Raw genomic sequence first — 20,475 nt, 5'->3', positions numbered from 1 at the left:
TTCTTCACCCACGCCGCAGACTCTTTGTTCTGAGTCTATTAGTCTACTGCAGTCTACCACCGAAATTTTATATATGGCAAGCACAGATCAGCAAGTAAATTCACCATCCATACAGGCCTGCTGTTTAACAGAGGAACACCATCAATCTACCCGCTTAGAAATGGAAGATTTGACAACCCCACTTCATATATTGACGTGGGATGTGGCCGGATTTCGACCCAAGGTGGCACTTCCGCACTGGATTGAATACATTGAACAATTTGATGTCTGCATCCTACAAGAAATTTGGGCAACAGCACCCATCTTTATTCCTGGGTATGTCACGTTGTACCAACAGGCAGTTACTAGTCAACCAGGTAGACCAGCAGGGGGACTGCTATGTACTACCAAAGAGCTGAAGACCAATTGCCCCGACATACTTGCTTTAAACCTCGGGCCAGAAATGGTAGGACGATGGACATTTTTAACGTCTACGCTCGGGTCACCAAGGCAGGCACATGCTCATCAACTCTACAAGTGCTAGAAAATATTCTTGATGTGAGAGAGTTGTCCTCACCCTTAAATGTAGCAGGAGATTTTAACACTACATTTGAGCCACTGGATTTGATAGATCCATCCTACAGTGATCCGATAGAGGTACAATGGCATGTACCCCCCCTTGATTTACCACCGATCAAAAAATGGACTCAAACTGCCTTGCAGCTCCAGGCTATAACTCTTGAGTATGGGCTCAGGGCAGATAATGGCCGTACCAACTCTGACAAAATGGGTGGTCAGTAACTTCAACAGATCCATCACTACGAGCCGAATCGACTATCTACTGAAAGACTTGAGGCTATGGCCGGAAGTGCAGGATATGGTGGTCGAAAAAACTACAGACAGCGACCATTACCCGCTTGAGCTTGCCATCACTTCGCCCTGGAGTACAAGCAACGCTAGCCTGGGTGTTCTGCTCAAGTGTAAGGAACTATATCCCACGAATGACAACAGACGACTAAAGTGGGCGCATGTAGCAATGGACACCAACAAGATTGAAGCCATTATTCAAACTCTCCAAGAAAACATAAATAAGCTCCAAAAAATAGTTGAGCAGCATGAAGAGCTTGCCGTGGTCACAGACACTCATACGTCCTTCTTTAAACAGCTAGCTTCCCACTTTATCTGCCCGAGATCACATTGTAAGAAGCCATTATTTAAATTTGTTTAACCAAAAGTGCAAGCAAGCACGGCTACATTTGGCAGACGAGATTAAAACCAAGAACCTAATAAACATAAGACTAGCTAGGAGACTGTACAGAAAAGCTCATAGGGAAGCAAAAAAAGAGGGGGTCCAGGACCGGTGGGTACAGATTTGTGATGCCTGTCAAAGGAAAAACTCCTAGCAATTCTGGTTGCTTGTAACAAGGGGAGATGTTGATAGACCTAGGCCACTGTCTAACAACACAGAGGTGGCTTGGTTCGATAATTTCTCCGCAGTTTACTCAGGTACAGTTGGGACAGACATCGAAGGCCACTCTAAGGATTACACCAATACGCAGCCTGATAATGATTTATTCTCTTCAGCTGACATCCTCCAAATTATTAACTCTATACTCAAAATTTAAGCCGCAGGACCAGACGGTGTACTGGGAGATGTCTTTGTACTTGACATTACAAATTGGTCTATTTATGGGGGGCCTTGCTGATTTGATGAAAACAGACTAATGGATGTTATGAAGGTGGTGAAGATTGTACTATTCGAAGCTTTTATGTTGAGCTTTCTGCGTTGAAAAACGATGACCTTGGAAAATACAGAAAGAAGTGGGCAGATAAACTCGGGATAGATCAAGATTGTTTTCAAGATTCACTAGAATTAGGTCAAACCGTTTTATGCTCTGCAGGACTCCAAGCTCAGCAGTACAAAACAATCTACTCCTTGTAATACACGCCTGCAAGGATAGCACAATAGGGGGGAGGGACGGGTACTAGATGCCTGCGTTGTGATAGCACGGACGCTGAAATAATACACATTTTCGCATCCTGTCCTCGGCTACAGGCCCTGCGGATAGAATCTTTTCTTGACAGAACTCTAGAAATCAAGATATGTCTCACTCCGTCTATAATAATATTGGGGATAAATAGTGAAGACAAGCAAGATCCGTCACAATACTTTCTTTTTATGGCTATGGCGGTATTGCGTATCTATATTGCTTTGGCGTGGTTGGACAAAGCGCCTCCAACCTTCCAACAATGGCTTGTTAGGTTGTTGTCCACATATAACCTTGAGAAGGGGATCTATGCGAGGAAGGGTCAAAGGGGGAGACTGCTTGGGAAACGCATTAGGGGACCCATTCCCAGCTGGAAGGAAAAGCTGTAAAGACTAGTGTTCTTCTCAACTTCCCCATATTGGTGTCCCTAGGAATAGAATCGTTAAGCATAATAGCCACACCTGTAATGTTAATATGGGTTTTATTTTTATTGGCGACTTTCTGTTTACTCCTTTTTTCCTCTTTTTTTCTATTTGCTAAAATATGTATATATCTCAGATGATTTTTGTAATTTTTTTTCGTTATGTTGTTGTGCTTAAAAAGATAAAAGCTCAATAAAAATGGGTCCATTTACATACGGACGCTAGCAAATGGCATTGTCGCTGGGGCCCCTATACATCCATCATGGCAAGGAGCAGAGGTTATTCCGGCCTTTAAGAAGGGGGACCGCTCGCTGCCTTCCAACTACAGGCCGATTAGCCTAATCAACGGGGTGCAGAAGGTTTTCTCCCGTGCGCTAATTACTAAAATTTCCAATTGGATGAAGGAAAATAATATACTATCCCCCTACCAAGCGGGGTTCAGGAGGAAAATCAGCACCATTGACCAAGTTTTTCGCTTCTCCCTACTGGCCTGGAAGACTGTAACAATAGAGAAGGGCAGTCTGTACACTGCTTTCATTGATCTAAAGTCAGCCTTCGATCTTATCCCTAGGGCCACACTCTGGAAAGTCCCGCAGGATCTGGGGCTCTTTTAGTACGGTTGCACGAGGGAAGCTATGCAAAAATACGATGAGGGGGGGACCAAGGGCAACTGTCGGATCCAATAAAGGTCGTTAGAGGGGTACGACAAGGTTGCGTTTTAACCCCCACCCTATTTTCGCTTTTTATAAATGGGGTGGTAAAACATTTCGAAGAAGCCCATGCAGACGCTCCATCTCTCGGGAATGACAAAATAACTACCCTTCTGTTTGCGGATGATACGCTATTGGTGTCGAAAACCCCTAGTAGGCTCCAACTGCTACTGGATCATTTTATGTCATTCTGTGGGAGGAGAGGCTTGGAAGTCAACATCTCGAAGACAAAACTTCTGCTAATGAATCCCCTAAATCGTTAAGTGGGAAACTGCTACTGGGTGGGATCCCACTGAAAAGGGTGGACTCGTTTGAGTATCTCGGTGTAACTGTTACAGAAAAATTAACTTGGAAACAGCCTATCTCCAAGCGTATTCTTCAGCAGAAGAAAACAACTGGGGCTCTAATTCTAGAACACAGGGTGTCACAGACTAGACCGATTGCAGACCCGCTCCAAATATACGATAAGCAGGTGGTTGGCTCAGCCCTGTATGGGGCAGAAATCTGGGGATTTGACAGGGTGTGGCTGAAAAGTAGAAAGCACATCAATATTTAGAGATGTTGATCATGCATAAATAGGGGGGTATAAAGATAAAATAAAAATACAAATAAAAACATTTTTGATATGTCACTAACACGCTATTAGACAGAATGTCCACAGTAGAGTGTATATAGGCAGGGAGTCTTGCAGGGGGATTTTCTGCAATTTGTTGCGTTAATGGGAGTAATGTTGTATATTTGTAAATTATAAAACCATCTTCATATGATTGATACATATGTTTTGATTTACAGCCCTGATGATGTCTGTAGGGACGAAATGTGTTGGCTCGGCGGCGTTGACTGCTTTTGATGAAAAGCATTGATTGAATAAACTTTTTGGGATCCATTGAGAAACACAAGACCCCCATGTGATTCTTTTTGAATGGACTGATGATAATTAAGGAATGAATAGTATTATTCTTTGAATTCTGGAAAGACCAATCAAGGATGGACTTTTACACACTCCTTTTCTTCTAAAATTGGATTTTGCATGAATGACCACTTAAAGTTGAGAATGAGAGTATGCTAATGGAATTGTCCTGATATTACACTAGTGCGTCTTTGTTTTTAGCCCACACTGCCAGTTGCAGAATTTTGGATTGTAGCCATTATAAACCCTCGCCTAATACAGTTTTCTATCAGATTCCATCTAATGAAATGCCTGTGATTTTACCATATGCTTTTCACAATACATAAGTGAGTCATACTGTCATTGCCTAACATGCCATATTAAACATATCGGCCTTGACCACTGGATTGTCACAATATTCAACTAATTAAAACTTGAAGGGCGGAAGATCAACTTGTGGGTGGAACCTAAGGACCTCTCTCAGTACTCCTGCTTAAAGTTCTTTTTCTGGTGATCACAAAAGATCTGGCAACAGCTGTATTGTCAAGCCAAAACGTTAATGGCAAGCAAGCACATGTAAAAGTTGCCTAGGGCCATTACATGCCAAACACCTGTCATATGACAGCCCTGATCTCAAAAGTTTCGGTGGTGTAAAACGTTCTGATTTTATTGCAGTTTAAAGGTTATCCCTAGATCTACTGAGATGGGTCATCTTCACCCAGAAAGTACCTATTATTTGACCCACAAGATATAATTCTTAAGTATTCTTTAAAGCTCTCCACGATCTTTCCTCATACGTTTGTAAGCAGCTGAAGCTGACAGTTTCCCCTTTTTAAGTTTCTGAAAAAGTACTTGTGTGTTAATGCAATTTTCAATTATTCCTGTAAAAAAAAAAAGAATCTTATTTCTTCACAAGAATGCAGCTTGTATTCGAATTTTAAATCGTCAAAATTCAACAGAAATCCATTACTTCACATTTGATCTAACTTATTTATTCCCACAAAAATCCAAGAAGACCAAAAGAAAATATGCCTATTATTTATAAAGTTCTGCTGTCTCCAGATTGTAGATTCCTTATGAAGATATATTTCCGGCTTTAACTGCTTCATTGTTTGCTCATAAAATGGATTAATAATCATATAAATTACATGAAAATACGGATATATTTTGCATCTAAGTGTTATTGAATTTTTTTGCCCAAATATTGGGTTCAACCTTAGCACAATGAATGTGTTCTGCCAAAACCACTAAGTAACTTTACTGAATAAACCTGAAAAAAAATATTTTAGCACTCAACCTTCTCAATATCCACCAGCGGGGAATGGAAACTATTCCGTCTGTCTAACCTGAACTGTTTTAGACATTTTTTCTTGCTCAGACTACCATTGCCACAGAAATGGTAATGGTGCCTTTAATGCTGGTGCAGAGCCTAGCAAGTGAATATGCTGAAAAAGGTACACGTATTCAGCTGCTCAGACCCTTATTTGGGTCTCGTTGTGCTGTGACCAGAGCAGTGCTTAATTTGAGCCGGAGCTTTCCGGTGCTGAGCACCGGCACCTAATTGGTTTCCGGTGCTCGGCACTGGCACGTAATTGTCATCACCACACTTCGGGCAGTCTGCCACAAGGTGGCGCTGCTCATGTAATTTAGAAAGGAGCAGTATATCAGCTGTTTAGAGAAACAATATACATTAAAAAATGACTAATACCTGCCTCCCCCAGCCATTCCTTTAGCTTTGGGGACTTGGAATAATCTTTACTGTCGCATTTACATGCGAGAGAGAAGGTTAGTAGTTGTTTTGGTAGTGATGACAGGGGCGATGGGTGGTGCAAGCTGCATTGGCCTCCTGATCAGAGCCCTGGCACTTAATATTGTACAAATTAAGTACTGGACCAGAGGTGTTTGACTGCAAGGGCACCAAAAGACAAGCTTAAATATTCTCTTGACCCCGCTCCTAGGTAGCAAACGAAAAGAGTTCTCAGATCCTCCCTTTCCTTTCTTACCCTCCTTTTGCACCTTCTCCACAGGATGGCTGCAGCACAAGGCAGCATATTACTTAAACATGTTCCTGCTTGTCAATAAGGGTATAGTAATAAAATGGAGGCCAGAGAATCTGAATTGATTAAGACCCCACCTAAATGGGTGCATGCCCATATTGTATACACTTGTACGATAAGGACACTGGCAGGCACATATAGAATTGGATAAAGTGCACTAAAGATGATAGTAAAAAGCCCTTTCTGGAAAATAGGCACCTTTGATATTGAGCTTTTGAATGATCTTAAGAGATAATTGAAAACCCTATCACACAAAAGGGATTGCGTTTCCTAAATTAGTATGGGGAGCCCATACAACGCTTGCAGGAATCAGGTGTCGAGTCTTAAGGACACACACGAGAAATTGAGAGGACGAATAAGCCATTTGAGAGACAGAGTACAAGTCTTTACACTTTCCTCACTGCCTCCTCCGTACTGATTCACCCAAATAACTAATGATATTCTTCAAACAACACAAGAAAAACAGAAGGACATATTAGATGTTCTGAGCATTCTACTTTCGACAGGTGCGCCATGAATCACACCTGGAAACAGCAGCATTGGTCGATGGGGACATGGATGGGGCACAGGGAGGGACCATGCAAGTGAGCACCCTTAGCGTAGCAACCAGCAGCACTTCTGACATTAGTGCGACTAGCTCCAGAGCCTGAAACACAATAGCACATTTACCATCCATGAAACCTGGGTTAGTCCGAGATCGACTGTGGGGTAAGCAAGAGAGTCTCAATGAGTGGCTCGGCCTGAAAGACAGGCCCCTTCACTTGGTGACGAGAACAGTGACGTCTTGAGTGACCTCTCCCAAGTCAATGCCCCATTGCTCTTGGCAGAATACATTAGCCCCGGCAGGGGGGGCGTTGTTTCTATTCATGTTTATTGGTCCCCAATTGACCTCCTGACAATCACTCTACAGTACCCCCGAAATAAAGGATAATATCAAGGAATTCAATGAAGAATTACAGACTGGTTTCGAGTGTTATAATGCTAGTTACTGGGCAGATATCAATCGCTGCTACATTTTTAAATCAGTGCATCAACTCCAGGAAAAGTATGAGTTTTAATGAATTTTGACTATCAATTCCATATGTTTATGTAAATTATATGAATTGACTCATGAATTATTGATTGTAATTATTAGTTGTAAATTTTTAGCTGTAATGTCCTTTAAAATGTATTTTTGTTTTTTTACGTTTGTGCTTTTATGGTCATTTATATGTGCCGTTTAAAGCTTAAAGAAAGACAGAATCGCTAGCTGTCATTATGCCAAGAGACCTAAAAGACTGGATGATAATTCAGGCTGATTGGACACAACAACAGCCTGCAAATGGTGCTGCTTTAATTGCTGGAGAGATGCATTAAGGACTCTGCTTTAATTGCTGCTAGAGACGCATTAACACTGCTACTTTAATTGCTACTAGAGAAGCATAAATGATGCTGCTTTAATTGCTGCAGGGATGCATTAATGATGCTGCTTTAATTTGTGCTAGAAACGCATTAATGATGCTGCTTTAATTGCTGCAGGGATGCATTAATGATGCTGCTTTAATTTGTGCTAGAAACGCATTAATGATGCTGCTTTAATTGCTGCAGGAGACGCATTAATGATGCTGCTTTAATTGCTGCAGAGACGCGTTATTGATGCTGCTTTAATTGCTGCAGAGATGCATTAATGATGCTGCTTTAATGGCTGCTAGAGACTCATTAATGCTGCTGCTTTAATTGCTGCAGAGACGCGTTATTGATGCTGCTTTAATTGCTGGTAGAGACCCAGTAATGATGCTTCTTTAATTGCTGCAGAGACGCGTTGTTGATGCTGCTTTAATTGCTGCAGAGGTGCAGTAATGATGCTGCTTGAATTGCTGCTAGCGATACATTAATGATGCTGCTTTAATTGCTGCTAGAGACCCATTAATGATGCTTCTTTAAATTGCTGCGAGATGCGTTATTGATGCTGCTTTAATTGCTGCAGAGGTGCAGTAATGATGCTGCTTGAATTGCTGCTAGAGATACATTAATGATGCTGCTTTAATTGCTGCTAGAGACCCATTAATGATGCTTCTTTAATAGCTGCAGAGAAGCGTTATTGATGCTGCTTTAATTGCTGCTAGAGACCGATTAATGATGCTTCTTTAAATTGCTGCGAGATGCGTTATTGATGCTGCATTAATTGCTGCTAGAGACCCATTAATGATGCTTCTTTAATTGCTGCGAGATGCGTTATTGATGCTGCTTTAATTGCTGCAGAGATGCAGTAATGATGCTGCTTTAATTTCTACTGGAAACGCATTAATGATGCTGCTTTAATTGCTGCTAGAGAGGCTTTAATGATGCTGCTTTACTTTCTGCGGGAAACGCATTAACGATACGGCTTTAATTGCTACTAGAGATGCCTTGTTTAATGCTCTTATCTTATTGAAGTATGTTTAACTAAAACTGTTAGGAACAAGATTAATAAATGTGAACAAAACATAGACGAAGCTCCTGCGGATTTCCTCACTCGCTTGAAATATGCATTTGATTGCTATCCTGGTACAGTGAACCCTGCTGAGGGAGCTCACAAAGTGTACAAGCCACTTTCGTTCTGGGGATTTTGCCCAAGATGTTCAGGATTAATTAAGAACAATATATATTGGTTGACAAAACAAAAAATGGCCCTGTTATTGATGCGGTGTTAAACCCTGTCTATCCAAAAGCTGGGTAGACAACTTCCGAGCTGTAAAAGACCTGCGTGCCATAAATTATGTTGTGTTACGGAGTTTCCTGTTTTTCCAACCCAGCTATAGTTTTGTCATGCATTCTGTCAAAAGCCTTGCGGCTCATTATTCTTGAATTAGGTTCTGCCTTTTCTCATTACTACACCGCCTGCTAACCAGTTCCATTTAGCCTTCAGGTTCTCCAGCCCCATACTAATGTGAACAAGGCTCTCCCTTGGATGGACATAAAGTCACCTTCCATCCTCTCACAGGTACTTAAAGATTCTAACTCGCTGGTCCTTCTGGGAGTATCACCATTAAATGCATTGATGATTTATTGGTTGCTTATGACTTCCTAGACCAATGCAAAGATGATTGCCTGTCTCTGCTTAGTAAATTAGCTGGAAAAGGACGTACAGCTTCTAAGGAATAGTTGCCATTTTGTCTAACCCGTGTTCACAAAGTCATGACATCTTGACTGGAGAAAGGCATCTATCAGCTGACCACCTCAAGGCTGTCCCTAAGCTTCCCTGACCCAAAACTGGCTCCCGGGTACTCTTATGTGGGTGGATGGCTAGTGCAGGTAGTTGGTTTTATGATATGCTAGTACTATTAAACCTTTGCAAGATTTCACTAAAAGAGACACCCACAAACCGTTGTTCTAGTTCAAAGAGGTGAAACAAGCCTTAGTACAATGTAAAAGGTTATGGGAAGTCCTAAAGCAGGAGTAGTGGAAAGAGAATATTTTAAATGCACTATCATGAGAGGGAGGGCTTTGCCTTAGGAGTGTACGTGCAAGATCATGGCAATAAAACAAATGGATTGCTTGCTATTCCTCTGCTGTTCATGCTATGACAGTAGGGCGCCTCCATGCCTGTGTGCTCTTGCGGCAGCAGCTCATCTTGTCAAAGTATCTGAAAATATTGTACTTGGATCACCTCTCACTGTTACTTTACCCCATTGCTGTGGGTGCACTTTTACTGACTACTAAAACTCAGCACCTTTCTATGTGTAGGTTGTCAAAGTATGAAATGTTATTGGTCCCTGCTCCCATATCGCTCTGGTATGGTGCCCAGTGTTTCACCCTGCTTCTCTGTTCCCTACTTTACTTGGTGGAGAACCACGATTGTTTGCTCACCGGATCAGATTCTGTGTTGACCTCACTGCTGCACCATTATCAAACTGTGGTCTTCTATAATACGGTGATGGTACTTTCTTTAGATATTAAAAATCGTAACCCTGGTTGCTGGTTAGGCTGTTGGCACAATACATGAAGTTGTTGAGAGTCAATGTTAACCCCAATTACACATTGCTCAAGTATCCGAATTGATTGTTATTACACTGACTTTTATTCTAGCCACTCAGACATGTTACCATCTTGACTGATTCAAATTCGTATTCAAGGTAGCCAACCTTTGGACTCCTTTGGATACAACTGGGATTCTTTTTTTCAGCAGGGACCACTGCAAAAAATGTCCTATGTGAAAGATTTGGTTGATGCCCTCTAAATGCTCCTGAAAGTTGTTTTTCTTAAGTGTGCTGCTCTCCAGTCTGCTCACTATGGAGCATCTAAGGGTGATGCTTTTTCTGAATGCACTGCTAAAAGGCTCCTTTCCCATCTCACAAAGTAACTTTGTATGTGTCTCCAATTGCTGAGGCTCTCATACCTGTACCTTGACGAGGTCCTGGACCTGAAAGGGTTCACTAAGTGCCCTCATATCACTGGCAGTGGACTATTATCCCTATTATGGGTTTATCACCCAAAGTGGTGGTAGCAACAAGCTATGTTTTGTGAATCCATGGTTGTGACTAGTCCTTTTTATCTAGGTCACTGAAGTGGAGGCCTATTGTCTCACTCGTGGCACTCATGGAAAGTTGTGCTTCTGTATGTTTGCCCAGCCCTCAGCCTGTGTGGTACAGGCATTGTGTGTATGAATGAACAAGAGTCAGGGAGGCCAGAACTGCAATCTTTGTTGTTCAAGGTGAAAGGTACCCCTTCAATGAAGCTACCCTTTAATCTTTCCTTTGATCACTCAACAGTGTGGCTGATGACAGTTAAGCTCACACCTCTATTGCCTCTATTGTGGGTGCTCCATCATGGAGTCAACCCCTCTGTGAGGAGTATCACTCTAAACATAGGCTGTGTCTGGACAGCAGTCTGGAGAGGACACTTAAAGGGAGAAACACCCTTAATTGGTTCTGAAAGTCCAGAAAGTGGATTGACATCTTCTGCCTGCTTTGGGAAGTGAGTTATCTGCAGAATATATGGAGGACTGCTGTGCAACTAGGGCTGGTGGTGTTTGCCTGAGAGCCCGTTTCTTAGAGGTGAGGGGACATTCCCAGAAGTCTTGCCTTGCTGGAAGAAGCTTTTTATCTGCCCTGAAAGAGGAAAGCAGCCTGCCAACTCTCCAGGAGGTGTAACTGAGATGTAATTGCCCAAGAGGAGACAGAGCAGTGAGACCCTTGTGCTAGTCAGGTTTGCCAGTGGAAGGTGATGGAAGAGACAAATCTGCATTCACCAGGTGCCAGTGGGCATCAGACTCTCCTGACTGCTGTTCGAGGCAGGACTGCGTAATCGTAGCTGCTCAGTGCTGCTCTGCCAAGACTGGAACCGTGCCTGGACTTGTACCGCTGTAGCCGCAAAGAAGTGCAACTGTGGCTCATTCCGTGCCAGTGATCATCCTTTGCCTCTGTGACCTAGTTACTGATGTCACTACCTTGCACTGCTATAGAAAAACCTAGTGCTCTGAAGTAGGGCCCAAGTGAAAGCTTAGTAGCAACCAGAAGACGGTAGTAGTGTAGCTGTGAAGAGATCCACCATGTATCCAGGTTACATGGATCTAGAGCCCTGAGGGCCCCTGACACCGGTTCCCATTTCTGCCCTCAACCACGAGCTCATCACTCAGAAGGAGGCCGCATCTAACCTGAAGCATTCATTCTCTGCCAGAAACTGGAGAGGGACTGCACACTATTGCTGGATACCTGATGGCCTAAGCCATATGCTTCCCAGACAAGCACCATGGAGAGAATCCAGAAACAAACGTGGAACTGTGATAACATTTGCACATCTAGCATATCAGAGAGGGCTAATCTGCTCCTGAGCCTTTGTTCATACAGTTTCTAGCACAAAGAGGAAACTGCCTAGACCGGGTGCGGGGGGCTCAGGGGAAGCAGAATAGGGTAGTGGATTGAGGAGACATTAGCCCAGTGCCTAGTTCACTAAAGTGTGCCGGCCTCACTATTACATGTGTGATATTTAGTTTTGGTGTGAAATAAAGCTCTTTTCATTATAAAAATAAAGCACTTGGTTGAACAGAGTGATTGTGCTGGCCTGTGATTGTTGAGTTCTGAGCTCGAGCATTCACCCCCACACTACCTCCCTGAGAACCCTGTGACCGTTTGCCATCGCTACCACAGAGAGTTGATTGCTGAATGTGTTGTACTTGCCCCAGTTTGTAGAGCCATATTAGGGTGGATCCCAGGACTTCAGAGGAAAATGACCGCAACCACAACTGTTGAGGCCCAGTAGCCCTTCCTTACTCCTAGTGGCTGACACTCCTGCAACAAGTTGCGGGATGCCATGCTGGAAATTCCAAGATTACTGAAGAGGAAAATAAAGTCCAGTAAAGACATTATAATCTCTCTTGTGCATTGCTGACAACATTAATGTGAGGGGCTACAGGCTTATGATTCTAATAAAAAGTGATTTGCATCTTTACATTTTTAGTTCCTTAATTGCGTTGTTGTCTGCTTGGTTTGTTACATAAAACACCCCACATATTTCTCTGTGGATTGCATTTTTGCTCAAGTCAAGTTAACAAATGTGAGCCATGGGTACCCCTAATGAAAACTAGTTTAGCTTTGAGGGTCCTTCCGGCAGGGCAGCGTGAGACCTCATGGTCAGCCACAGCTTTCCTCAAGACTGTGATCTCTATTTCCAGACTTTTTCTTCACTAGAACGATTGTCATTTCATCTCCTCTTATATAGTTTTTGTTTTCCTACCGAGATTCTCTTTCTGTCATCTATTTTGTGTCTTTCATCCTTTTCTGCCTCCCACTGTGCTCTGCCTTTTCTTATCCTGCCACTCCTTTCTCTTTTACCTATCCTGATCCTTTCTGCGTTCATTTCATTTTTCATATCCTACTCTTTTTACTTACACATTTAATTTCTGAATCACTCACTCTTTCTCTCACCCTCTCTCTCATCTCTGTAAGCAGTTTACTTACTTTCTGTTCCTGTATTATTTCTTAGGTCATTTTCTCTTCTTTTCTGATCCTGTTTCTCTCTCTCATCGCCCATTTTCTTAAATTTTTTCTTTCTGTCCTTCTTTACTTTTTCAATATGTTTATCTTTTTACATTCCGTTTTTTTTTTGGGAGATGCCTTTTTTATCTTCCACTTCCCCATCCTGCCTCTCCTTTAATCTCTCGATCTTCACACTACACTTATACTCTTCACTCGGCCTACCCTGATAACATTTTCATTCTATTTAAAAGCTGTGCCACTCTGATTTTGGGCATAAATATCATTTAGGGGGTCACAAAAGGTCACAGCTGCAACACCCTGGCATGCCCCTTGCGACCCCTGGTAGTGCCTTTGCGACCCCTGACCTCAGATATGGCAAAACTGGTGCAAAAAACACAGTGCTGGCTCTGCATTCCTTATTTTCATGATAATATTAGTGAATAATATTCTTGTATTCATTATTAGTGTACTAAATAATGGAGCACGCTTGACTGGAACAGGACTTTTGGTAGCGGCTGTAGTAAGTAAAAATGGTTTTAAATGTATGTTGTGTGCATGCTTGTGGGTGGGAGTATGTTTATGTGATAGAGAGTGTGTATGTGTGTTTCTCTATGTGTAAGCATCTGTGGGGTATAATCTCAAGAACGTGTGATAACCATCGCAAAAGTTACTTAACGCAACCCTCAACATCGCGGGAAATTGACGGCGTGTTAACCAGGTATTCACAACACGGCGGTACCACGCGATAGTCACCAGGCAACGCGTCAAATGGCTGCGTTAAAATCAATGCCACGCCGCAAAAATGCAAAACGCGAACAAAAAAAGCTGCGAAAAGGCCAATCGCGATACAAAAATCAGCTAAAACCAACCACAGGCCTGCAATTCACACGCGTCAGGCGGGAACAATCACCATAAAAGTAGAAAAAAAACAGACAAACAAATGCCAAACAACAGCGAAGAACCATGGATGTTGCCGGAGCAAGTACGGAGGAGAACCAGAACCCCACAAGTCCCCCAGAGGACCTGCCTGGGACCTCGGGGTCAGTGAAGGCCAAGGAGAATAAGAGTAGGAAGAAGCGCTTCAGTCCGCAGGAAAACAGGATCCTAATAACGGAGGTGGTGGAACACGATCAACAACTGTTCGTCGCCTCCACTGTGTCATTGGCAACAAAAAATGGAGTATGGCAGGCCATCAGGGACAAGGTGAATGCAGTGGGACAGCTGAAGATGACAATGGACGAGGTCAAGAGGCGCTGGAATGATGTCAAATGAAAAATGAAGCTGAAACTCGCCAACAACCAGAAGGCAGCAATGCAGACTGGAGGTGGGAGCCCAGCGTCACAGGAAGAGCTGGACGACATGGAGGAAATGGTGTCCACAGTCATCATTGGATAGACGGTAGAAGGAGTTGGGGGACTGGACACTGCTCAACAGGACCGGACACAACAGCAAAAGGGTGAGTAACGACCAGGGACTGGGGAGACGGGGAGATGGGCACAATGGCACACTTGCACAATTGAGCTGAGCACATCTGCGGGTAAACCACACCCCAGACCCCAACTCCCACCAAGAGAACAATGTACCCAAGTATGCTACATGTCCGCACTGTATAAGCACAGAAGTCAGAGGCACACCGCATGTAAGGGATAAGGGGCAGCCAAATCAAAGCTGCAGGGACGGCTCCCCCAAAATGCGGCACACACACATCACATGCAGAGCACATCAACACTGACAACAATGTGGCACAAACTCACAAGTGGCATTGCAGGCAAATGTGAGTTGATAATGTACAAGTACAAACACACAGCCGTGATGTTGTCGAAATGTCCACTGTCCCGCAGCAAATGGGCATTCCCTCCGAAACAGCCACGATGTACCCAGTCAATCAGTCTGTATGTCAACATGTACAATGCGACAACACACATGAACACATTGTTAAACTGCATCTCCCCTTCACTTTGCAGAGGGACAGTCAACACCTCCTGCAGAGCAGTCCCAACCTCTCTTCTCTGATGACCAAGAGGACCACCACAGCTTCGACTCCGACGCCATCCAACAGTTCATTGACAGTCTCCGCAGCCCACCTCCAGGTGCAGGGCAGCCCAGCTGCAACGAGGACACCCCATCCCCTGCACAGACCACACAGCAGGCAGCACCCACCACCACGGCTGCCTCCCAGGAGCCCCACGAAGAACACATGGCCTTCCAACGCAGTGTTTTGGCATGTCAGGAGCAGCTGGCTGAACAGGTGCGGGTGGGCTTCGACCGCATGGCAGACAAACTAGATGCCATACGTGGGTGTCTAAGTCCCATCAGGGACCACTCACGGTCCCTAACGTACACCGACAGTCCGCTCCATGCCCTCCAACGAACCATGGCTGACATCGCTAGAGTCCTGACTGTGAGACAAGAATGACTGTCTAGTCTGAGTGGATCCAGCGAACTCACCCGGGAGTTGGGACTCGTGCGGAGGCTCATGGAGAACATGGAGCGGGCCAATGCGGAAAGAGCGTCTGCCATGGCTGCACACCAGCGAGAGGTAGCTGGGTTCCACAAGGACCTCAAAACCATCCTCATGGCATTGCTGCCACAAGGTCAGGCACTGATGCATGCTGCGACTACCACTACATCCACATCTCCGCCCCCTGAAGTGTCAGTGCCACATGGTGTGGCAGACATTCCACCTCCGGAGTAAACGAGAATTGGGGGAGATTCTATGAGGTGATCAGAGGCTGGAATCTATAATAACTTTTTTGGCATGCATGTACCTCTGACACCATTGATCACAAAAATTATTTTTCCTGCTAGCCTTTTTAATGACTGCGGTTTGAAAATATATTATTTTGCTTTCTTGTTATTTTCATGGCTGAGTGAACACAACTTCAATTTTCAAGACAATTGTTCTACATGTAAAATTGTGACAAATATATACATTTATACAGTGACTTATAGACGTTTTATACACAAATCAAAAAAGAAAATGAAAACAAACAAATGAGGAATTCTTGACAATAATAGGTTGTCCGATTTTCTATATCTCTAAAAACTGAAGCAAATTAATTCCTCTAGTTCCTGAAATTAGTACTAATGGCGGTGGGTGTTGTTGCCCTCTTGGGGCTCCGGGATGCATGATCTGTGGCTCCATGTCATCTGTTGTTCTTCAGGTGTGGCTCTGGGCTGGGCTCTCTTTTGTGGTGCAGGTTGTAGTCCGACTTTGCACCAGGTCGGAGCAGGTGTTAGTTTCCTGGTGCTAATGCGCCTTATCGCATGTTTTGTGATCTTATCGCAGATCAGGCTGGTTGTTAGGAATGTTGTGTTGTGGTGTTGTCGCGGCTATTTGCTCAAGAACGCCTACTCTGCATCTCATTAGCGATAGTTGCCGGGGTCATCCATGGCGATGTTTTTTTGCGGCTGCTGGTTCCGGAAAACTGGTGATATGGGCTGTTTGCACCAGCTTGTGAATGGAGTGGTAAGTTTATCGCAAATTTGGCTGCGTTAAGGTGCCGATAACTCGGCGATAGCTCCTTGAGAATATGGCCCTGTGTGTGAGTAAGAGTCACTGACAGGTAGGTAGTAAGATTGAGGCCCCTGATTTACTATTCATTGACAGAAGGCAACTCTGCAACGTTCTCTAGGGAGAAACTTTATAGAAGAAGTCTGGATAACTGACTTTGCTCACTCATTACAATTCATGGCAAGTATTATCCCTAGAACTTTCAACGATCAAGTCGACACCATAAACACCTGGATACCATCCTGGGTGATTAATGTGCTATACAAAGCAGTTTAAACATAACACCATAGTATAGGTGGTATTTAAAATAGGTATTATTATACTAATCATGCAATTATTACTAAACTTCAGCAAGGTAGGTTGTTGTGACGTTAGGGTGATGTGACATGACATTTTGGAAAACAATCAGCTTAAAGGGTCATATGACGTCATTTCCTGTGATGTTATTATGGTCCAAGGGGATGCACTGTTACTTCCGCCAACCTGGCATTTTGGGAAGTTAACACCCATGGTTTTTGGACTTAATCAGAAGCTGGTTGTCCAAGCTTGTTCTTCTCCCGTTAAGTACTAGGCATGCTTGAGTTTCCTATGTTAGTGTCGATTATTTTTCAGTTGATTGATCTCCATAGAACAAACGTGGACTGTTTGGAAAAATACGATTTCCAACGCCTTTATCTTGTTTTTATCACAAATTATCTTGCTGTCTATTCGCCATTCAGGAGAAATTAAATAAAATATAATATTTTCCGTTATAAATAAAGTCATACAGCTTGCTATTTGTGAACAAAATGTATAGCTCATACATAAAATGTAACAGGGGAGGGGCTGCTCGTCAGTGTTTTATTACACCAAGAAAAGTGGGGTGGGAAATGGGGAGAGCAGCACAATGGCAGACCTTTGTTAAACGAGGAGCAACGCTGGAGCCAGAATGAGCCAGCCACGTGTAACAAGAGGAGCTGACAGCTATGGCGAGCAATGTTAACATTACAGCATTTATACCCCGAAGAAAACGTGTTTTGTAAAGTAAACAAATATGAAATGAATTCAGACAGGTTTCCGCGCGTCACGTGAGCATGCAGCGTGAACCCTCGGCGGAGATCCAGACAGCATGCTTCCCGCATTACCAAATGTCCAGCAGTTTGACACAGGGCTGCTATTGTAGGAAGCATAGTGAACAAATGTGTTCACTAGACCTAGACTGCCTGGTCGCTAGGGCTCGCTACAAAGTGGAACATCACCTAACATTACTAGGTCAAAGATTGGTTACAAAAAATAATTAAAGCCAAGCTTTATACAATTAAAAATGATATATAATTCACAAAAAGAGGGGATGCTAGGTGCGCACCCTCCTGTGACTTTGTAATGTCAAACAATGCAGTGGTAGGCGATGTAGTAGAAGGTGATGTAGTGGAAGGGGGTGTTCTAGCAAACAACCATTCTGTCTGGAGGTTTGTCACATTTTTCCGCCAACACCTTCGCCAGTCCTGAATTTACTAACAGTTCTAAGAGCTGGTATTAGAAGAAGCACAACAACCTAAAAGTACGACCACTTTCCAACAAACTCCTGGTGATAATGAGGTCACAATGACCTAATATGAATATAGTATTCTCTCAAGTAAGTAGTCAATCAATCAGGGAGTTTATAAGCGTGCTATTCACCCGTGAGGGTCTCAAGGCGCTGGGGTGGGGGGAATGCAGCGCCAGATCAGTCGAAGGGCCAGGTCTTGAGGCACTTCCTGAAGGTGGGGGAGTGTCTGATGTTGACTGGGAGCTCGTTCCAGGTCTTTGCTGTGACGAAGGAGAAGGGTCTTCCGCCTGCTCTGGTTCTGCAGATCGGTGGGGTCTCTGCCAGGGCGAGATCGACGTAGAGGAGGTTCCTTTTGGGTATGTGGGAGGAGAATCTATCGTTGAGGTATTTGGGTCTGATGTTGTGGAGGGGTCTGTAGGTGTGGGTGAGTAGCTTGAAGGTCACTCTCTTCTCGATGGGGAGCCAGTGGAGATCTCCTAGGTGCCGGGTCATGTGCTCGTGTTGTGGGGTTCCGAGGACGAGTCTGGCTGCTGTGTTCTGGATGGTTTGGAGCTTGTGTAGCAGGGTTTTGTTGATTCTGGCGTAGAGGGCGTTGCCATAGTCCAATTTGCTGGTTATGAGTCCGTGGGTGATGGTCTTTCTGTATTTGGGGGGGGGGGATCCACTTGAAGGTCTTGCGGAGGATGCGGAGGGAGTTAAAACAGGTAGAGGCGATGGCGTTGATCTGGCAGGTCAAGGAGAGGGAGGAGTCTAGGATGATGCTGCGGTTCCGGGCGTGGTCCGTCAGAGTGGGTGGGTTTCCGAGGGCAGGGGGCCAGCAGGAGCTTTCCCACGCAGTGAGGGAGGGGAAGAGGACCTCTGTTTTCTACGAGTCTAGTTTTAGGCAGCTGTTGCTCATCCGGGCTGCGACATCTTTCATTCCTTCTTGGAAGTGGAGTCTGGTGTTCTTCGTGAGAGAGAGGATGAGCTGGGTGTCGTCGGCATAAGATACTATGCTGAGCCCATGCTGTCTGACGATTGTGGCGAGAGGCGGCGAGAAGTAGTAAAAATGAAGGTAAAATAAGGATCTGAAACTACAAATAAGCTACTTGAGAGCCTTTGCTCTGTGTTCTGGCATCTACTCTAATCACAGCTGTCACCTACATCTAACCCTACCTTCTCTTGGTCTTTGTCTCTCCTCATAGGAGTCTGAATGTTAAGATTTAGATTTAGTTAGAGAGAGCTTTAGCATTTTTCCTGAGGATATGTATCTCGGGAAAAAAAAACTGTGGAAAGCTTGTGCATCTTTTGTTGTGAGAAGGAGGGCACCAGAACCCTGAAGGACTTCATCCTTCCAAGACCATGGACTCACATCTTGTCCCATGAACCGGACAGGAAATGCCGGCAACAGCAGGACATTCAAGGGATAGAGCAGCATTGGGACTGCATGCATGTAGATACGCTCCCCCACAATTAGAGGAACTAATGCATCAGAAAAGACAACAAATAAAGAATAGTTAGTACAATAACCCGAGTCAGTTACTTCTGTGCGCAAGCAATCAGGCACCTAACACTTGGTGGTGAACGGAAGAAACAAATCCACATTTGTTGGGTGACGCACAATTTCTGCTGATGACCAACTCAAGCAACGGAGTGTCCTCGGTAATGGCTATTGAGTGACTCTGGCAACATCTGTGGCGGTGAGCAGGTCAGATGCCTGATACCGCATGTAAGTGGTAGAGCCTCAAGAGAAGCACTAGTTATAAATGTGTGTTGTGCTGAGGGTCACAAAGTGAAAAAAATACCCCAGATCCAAATACGATCAACTTGTATTGCTGTCTGATGGTGCAAGGAGAACTGCAGGCAGGCGCAGACTAGATTGCTGACACCGAGGATGGCAATGTCTGAGAGCAGTACCTGTCTGCAGCAGGTAACGACTTGTGCACCTCTGAAGAATTGTGTGTCTAGTGACTTCTGTTGAACGAACTACTCCGTGTGTGTGATCTCAGCAGGAGTGAGATCCATTGTGTGAGTGAGTGTCAACAGCTGCTGATACATGGCTCCTGAAACCAAGGCGCTTGCAGCCATTTTGAAGCAGACTTGCATCCTTGAAACAGGCACCGAAGGAGTGCAAATTTTGAGGAAGTAAAAAATTAAATGTAAAGGTCATCTTAGAAAAATATACGAACCACAATGCATAGGCCTAGAAGTGTTGTAAAAGTGTGGTAAACATTTTGGAATGGGTCCATGTCACATGTTAACAAACAAAGCATGATTCAGCATGGATCCAGGTGCCAATTTTAAAGTAAATTATAGCCTGACAAAACAAGCATCGGGTAACTGAATTATAAATAAAATTTAGGAAAACAAATAAATGGCTTTCAATGAACGCCAACAAAACATTGACATAATTCGGAGAAGGAAGAGGGAGATGTACAAAACAAAGGGAGGCAAAATCAAGTTCCTTATTTAAC

At 44.0% G+C, this 20,475-nt stretch overlaps 1 protein-coding gene and 1 long non-coding RNA gene across 9 annotated transcripts in view; one reads left to right on the top strand and one right to left on the bottom strand.

Moving 5' to 3' along the window:
• LOC146799561 (uncharacterized) overlaps positions 1-5,236 on the top strand; it is a 51,533-nt gene extending 46,297 nt beyond the window's left edge. Inside the window, exon 4 of the long non-coding RNA XR_014968941.1 lies at positions 3,892-5,236. This is a non-coding gene — a long non-coding RNA (uncharacterized LOC146799561). The remainder of the gene's footprint in view (positions 1-3,891) is intronic.
• Positions 1-20,475, bottom strand: part of SMOC1 (SPARC related modular calcium binding 1) — a 798,046-nt gene that overhangs the window by 339,718 nt on the left and 437,853 nt on the right. The gene's annotated exons all lie outside the window — the stretch shown is intronic.

This window comes from Triturus cristatus, chromosome 9 (genome assembly GCF_964204655.1).
Source record: "Triturus cristatus chromosome 9, aTriCri1.1, whole genome shotgun sequence".
NCBI classification, from domain to species: domain Eukaryota; kingdom Metazoa; phylum Chordata; class Amphibia; order Caudata; family Salamandridae; genus Triturus; species Triturus cristatus.
Note: the sequence above shows the minus strand (reverse complement) of the source record. Positions and strands in the feature narration are given on the sequence as shown.